Consider the following 6,264-nt stretch of genomic DNA (forward strand, 5'->3'; position numbering starts at 1 on the left):
CCCTGAATTCTTAATTGAAGTAAATTAAAACTTCCCAAAAATATTAGTCCACTTTCTCAGTGATGTGCCTAGCCCCTTCCTATCAGTGACTTTGTGTCATCAGCAAATAGGAGCCAATGCTGGGCCAGAGGAAGGCCTTCCCAGCCTCTGGACCAAAGCCATCTTTTGCATGGCTCCCTTAGCAAGGACATCTCCAGAAACAAGAGTCATGATTCAGTGGGGCAGAGGAATCTCCAGTTGTTTAGGCTGATGTGCAAGGAAGTGTGAGGCTGGAGAGTCAGAGAAGGTTCTTCCAATTCTTTGTGCTTCGAATTTCTGGGAACATCTTTGTTTAACTGTGCCAGTCCTTGGCAGTGTTGTGCAAAGTTGTTCTTGCTTTGATGACCCAGAAGATGGATTCTCAGGCCTGATGCTTTTACCACTTGGGGAGGTGTTTGACCCCTTTAGCTTTGTGCCTCACCAGAAACTATAATTATTTAGGCACTTGCTTTCAGGTGACTGTACTTCCTGTATCCCACTGTGCTTAGGTCTGGTGACTGCTTTGCTGACACTGTAGGCACAGGTGTCAGGAGGCACACACTTCACACATTCTGGACTGTCCCCAGAGATCGATTTGTCTGTTTAGTCTGGTCTTTCCCCTCTAGCAAGTGCTTATTGATTGGCTGGCCTCTGGCTGGCCTCAGGCTGGCATGAAGGACACTTAGCAAAGGCTTTGTGGCTCAGGGAAAGCAGCAGAGAGAGGATTCTTCCTCCTGAAATAGAACCATAACACTGCATCTGCATCGCATCTTCCTTAGTAAAGAGTGGGGAAGGAGGCTGTGAGTTCCCATTTGCTTGTATTTGTTTAAGCCCAGGAGGGATAAACAAGGAACAGTGGGAGATGAAGACGAGACCAAGGTAGAAGGGGCTAAAGTGGGACTGGAGGTTTAAAACATTTTAAAATTTAAACCTGAATGTATTAATAGTTCCAAAAATTATACCGATGATTTATATGCAGTCCTATTGGGTCTGTGGCCAAACTGAGTTGTCTAAACATTGATTCCTAAGACTGGCAAAGGTGGGGGGCACATCAGCTAAAGGATCCATCTTTCTATAGAGTATGCTCCTTTGGACAAGACATTTTTGACAGTGATGAGTGGCATCCTTCTTCCTTTGTTAAGATGCTGCAGTCACTTTGAGAAGACCCTGTCCAGGTTGCTTAGTTGTACTTGGAGCTTCAGCTATGGTTCTGTGTGTGATGCCTTACCTAACTCAGGACATGCATGATTTTGCATCCATCTACAAGGGTTAGTGTGGTTGTATAGAAAAGACACAAGATTTAGAATTCAAGGGTCTCCAGTTATGCCTTAGTTTTATGATTCATTGCTTGGCTGCAGACAGGTAACTTACCTCTGCTCTCTCATCTACAGTGTGGGCCTGAGGCTAATCAATAACCTATCTACACCACAAAGCTATTGAATGTATATGGAAGTACTCAGCAAATTATGAAGCATTAAATAAATGCTGGCTATAAAACCTGCCTAGTTGCTACATATTGCTTTGTCACCTAGGAACCTAGGAATGTTCTTTGTAATTGGAAGAGTGGATGCCTGTGTCTTACTGCCTGTGTGTTTATGAGTGACTATTTCCCCCGTGTGCCTTGGAGAAAACTCAGACACTTCTGGAGATAGCAGTAAGTTAGGGCATGCTTTTTCTTGGCCCATCCTTTTGTCATCTGATCATTTGGAATTTGCTGACTTTGCTGACCTCCACAAAAACATTCTTTAGTTTTTTACTTGCTATAATTACATATGCACTTGCTTTCAACTTCACAGATATTTACTCTGTGTTACTCAAATGTCCCTGGCTTTATGGAGAGAAGGACGCAAGGAAGAACCTGACATGATTCTCTTTCAGGGTCTCACTATGTAACTCTGGCTGGTGCTAAACTTGAGATCCTCTTGTCTTAGCTTTCCAAGAACTGGGATTACAGGTGTGAACAAGCACATGCAGCACAATGCCCATTTTAACAACATACTTAGTGCTGGTCTATGTACTCATCATTCCTTTGACATTATTATGATCACCCTGGAGGAGAAGATCTACATTTACAGATGAGGAAGCTGAGGCTTATGTTACTCAGGTAGGCTCACATTTGGACCCTCTGTCTACAGAATCTGTGCTCTTTTCCTTAAACCATATTGCCTCTTAGACCTTAGAGAAGGCCCATCTGTTTATGTACCACCTTCCAGGGATACCATGTCCTGAAGAACACCATCCAGATCATTCAACTGTCTTTCCAAGGCTCTTCCCACTTCCCTAACCACCCCCGCAACTGCATACCTGATTCTTTCATATCCTTTGGATCTTTGCTTAATGGTTGCCTCCTTCCAGAGGATGGCCCCAGGCCTGCCACCTGAATCTTCTCTGTTACTTGGCTTTTCCTTCATGGTACTTGCCATACATGCCTAATCATTAAGCTATGTGTTTGCTTGTTTTTTCCCCAAATATATACATAACACTTGGCATGGATATAGAGTAATGTAGGAGTCTTAGTATATGAACTTGAGTATACAGGAAATAGTACTTTATATTTTTTAAATGACCAGACTTTAATTTCAAGCCCCTATCCCATGGGTTTGGCAGGGCTCTCTGATTTTACTATTTCCCTTTTATGTCTTGGATAACACCATCCTGTTTTGCAGATTAAGGAGGGGAAAGGTCTGTTCCTCCACCCCTCCCCAGTTTCTGGCCAAGACTTATGTTTCTCTTGCTAACCCACTTCTTTTTCTTCCCTGGAAACCACCCTTGACTTTGGCTCTGGGTGAACAAAAAGGCAGAAAGGCTGGTAGGCCTGATTCCCTCAGACAACACAATTCCAGCAGGCTACTTATTCAGGGGTGACAGAGGAACATGAAAGTACACAGACTCACATCTCAAAATGCCATTCTAGGGGTGGAGAGATGGCACAGCTGTTAAACGCTAAGGCTAACAACCAGAACGGCAAAATGCCGTCCTAATATAAACATGTCAGGAAGGCTGGTCTAGAGGGTGAATTCTTCAAGATGACAGTAAGGGATAGTGGTGCTGTCCAGACACTGGATTTGTGTCAGAGTTGAGGTCAGGGATGTGTGGATTATGATGAGATAAACCACTGTAGAGTAACAACAATAGTAAATAAGAGTGACAGTTACTGAACACCTGTGCCAAGCACTGATGTGGTATTATATTACAGCATCTCTGACTCCAGAGCCTGGGCCCTTACTCAGTGCCACCTCACTGTGAAAGTAAGCCTTACCTGAACCCAGTCAATAGCAAATGGTCCTGAGTGCTATGTTCTGGGGAGCAGGGAGATAGTTCTGGAAAGAGTCTTAAGTGACAACCTAGGCTCAATGAACCCATACTCACTGTGTAGGTTTAAGATTACCAATGCAAGTATTGGTCCATTGGGGCTGGGGTGTGGCTCAGTGGTTGAATGCTATTTTAGCATGGGTGAAGCCCTGGGTTCAATCTCCAGTAAATTAAAGAAAAAGGATTTGTCTATTGGCCAAAGAGTGCCAGAATCTACCTGATAGAAGGTCAAAGCTATTCTGGGTCTCTCTGCCTTTTGGGAGATTGCATGAATGGCAAATTTAAGTTGTCCCTAAGATATATAGCTCTGCTAACCATAAGCTAATGTCCACTTATTTCGTATGTGTACATATTGTCATTTCCTATGCAGGTTATCTGAGGACTTTGCATTTGGGAACTCTCGTCTCTTAGGTTTGTAGCAGTATTGAAACTAGCCAACATTTCCCCAGCACTATGTGCTAAGTCACTGACACACTGGCACTGTGCTACACACAGATGAACTCATTTTATACTCTCAACAACCTCATTGTTACCACCAGAGAATCTGAGACCTAGAGACTGTGATAAATAATTTGTTCAAGGTCATGCAGTTATCAAGAGGCCAAGCTGGGTTTATGATCTCAGGCTGCTTGGCCTCAAGGGTCTCATGCTTAACTTCTCTCCTCTGTAACCTCTAATAGCAAAGATGCAGTCTTGAAAAATTCACCTGGGAAGCTATTCATCTATTTCAGTTTTGCACATGGCTTGGAAGGTTTAGCAGTTGCATAGGGCATCAAGACATGGTGGCATGCTGTGGTATTCAGGGGTAAATGTTAGACTTGAGCCAGAGGCTCTGAGGCTCACTTGGCTGCACTGCTTATGGGTCTTTAATCTTGGAACAAGCTACTTATATTTCATGAACCTTATTTTTCTCACCTGTCAAACAGGATGTTCTACTTCAGAAGGTTGCTGTGAGGGACCATGAGAATATGAAAGTGCCTTGTAAGGTGGAAAGAACCCCTTAAATTCCAGGTTAAAATATTATCATCGTTGTTATCATTAAGAGTAAAGGATAGGTGCTGAATCTGACAACCTGAGAATCAACTCCCATTGGTTGTCTTCTGACCCCCACTTGAGTGCCACGCCATGCACGCTTTCCCAATAAATGTAATAAGATATTTTTTAAAGAGAAAAGGGTGGAGATAATTCAGTACGGCAGTCATCACAAGAGAGGTCAGGTCACTGAGGACCACTGCCTCATAGCTTCTCTGCCAGCTCCCTCATGTCAGCACCATGCATGCCTGGTGCCTGCTCTGTCTTTGACCCGGACTCTGCCCTTTCCCTGACCCTATCAGCCAGGTTGCTTAGCTGCAAACAGTGATTTTAAGCTGGAGAGGGATTTATTTATTTTTATTTTTTTAAAAGATTTACTTACTTTTTGAGTTCTAGGCCAGCTTAAAAAAAAGATATACTTTTATTTATGTGTATGTGTATTTCTGCATGTATGTATGTGTGCCACATGCATGCCTGGTGCCCGAGGCTAGAAGGGAGTGTTGGATTCCCTGGAACTGGAGTTATAGGTGGCCATCAACCAACATGTTGGGTGCTGGGAACAGAACCCAGGTCTTCAGCAAGAGCAGCCAGTGCTTTTAACTGCTAAGCTGTCTCTCCAGCTCTCTGGAGAGGGATATATGAAAGAAAAGAGTGAATTATTAAGAGTATTTTGGGGAGGAATATAGAGCTAAGAATCATGAGCAGCTACCACAAGAGCTACTATAGAAGAAACACTACCATTATTAGGTACCAAAGCCTCTGCACTACTATCCTTAGCTCTACTCCATCCCATGATCAGAGGTGGTATCCTCCTGAGCATGTCACTTATGAGTTCAGGCCTTGTACCAGAGAGTAACTGGTAGAACTCAGGTCACTGTCTTATCCTAGTAGCAAGGGCGTCAAGACGTTGTTTTCTAGCTTCTACCTTGGCAAAGAGGACTTAAAATACAAGAAATGACCAAAACATAAGAGAGAAGTTTCAAAGGTTTAGTTAACAACTGATGACAAATATCAGCTACATTGGTCTAGATTCTATATGTTGGACCCCAAGATGGTGATTCCAGGGAGTGGCTGTGAGAGAAATCCACCCTAGAGTGCTTTTGGCCCAGTTGTGTCTCCAAGTGTAAAAACAGTGTGCTTGTGTCGCCAAGTCTGGATGCTGGAATGAGTCTTGCTTCCCTGGTCAGAAGGGATGGGCTGTGGTGGTATTGCAGGTACTGTACGTACCAGGAAATCATTCTAGGGCATCATCTTGCAGGGTGGGAAGTTCAAGTCAGATTGGATTGTGCGGGAGGTATGTGGGGTAGATGCTGCTTTGAGCTTGCCAGTCACTGGCTTCTTCTGCCTTTTCTGTCACCTTTCCTGTCAACAGTTGAACATGTATAGCCTCTGAGTTTGATGCTGACACACACCAGAGTGGCCATCCTTTGTGCATGCATGGGACACTGTTGTCACAGTAATGAAGACCCCATCAGAAGGCACGGTGGGGGGCTGACAAATACAGGTGTGCCGGAGGCAGGATGCCACGAGACCTGCAGGCATAATGAAAGAATACATTATGTCAAATAGAATGAACTAGGAGAAAACAAGTGGTGGGTGGGTGTCATCTCCTGTTCACCCTGCCCCAGAATGCAAGATGAACATGGGGCTTGCAAAAACCTTTCCAGGGGAGATTTTACCCTATCATCCCAGAGATACAGATTGTAGAGGGAGGAACTTGTGGAAACTGAAGTTTCTTACTCTGGGTGGGGTGGGGTTTCTGTGTTATCCTGAGTACAGGATACATAGAGCCCAGCACACTAAGGCTCCCAGGTTGGCAAGACCCTTCTCAGGCTGTTTGTATATGAAAGTAGCTGCCATGACTTTACAGGTAGAGAGGGGAGAGGGGAGAGGGGAGGAGAG

The 6,264-nt window shown here is 44.2% G+C and overlaps 1 long non-coding RNA gene across 2 annotated transcripts in view; it reads right to left on the bottom strand.

The window, feature by feature from the left end:
• Positions 1–5,353: 5,353 nt before the first annotated feature.
• LOC115068906 overlaps positions 5,354–6,264 on the bottom strand; it is a 3,655-nt gene continuing 2,744 nt past the window's right edge. For both annotated transcript variants that reach the window (XR_003848243.1, XR_003848244.1), the window contains one exon: positions 5,354–5,894. This is a non-coding gene — a long non-coding RNA (uncharacterized LOC115068906). The remainder of the gene's footprint in view (positions 5,895–6,264) is intronic.

Source organism: Nannospalax galili, unplaced genomic scaffold (genome assembly GCF_000622305.1).
Source record: "Nannospalax galili isolate Female #2095 unplaced genomic scaffold, S.galili_v1.0 scaffold127, whole genome shotgun sequence".
Classification (NCBI taxonomy): Eukaryota; Metazoa; Chordata; class Mammalia; order Rodentia; family Spalacidae; genus Nannospalax; species Nannospalax galili.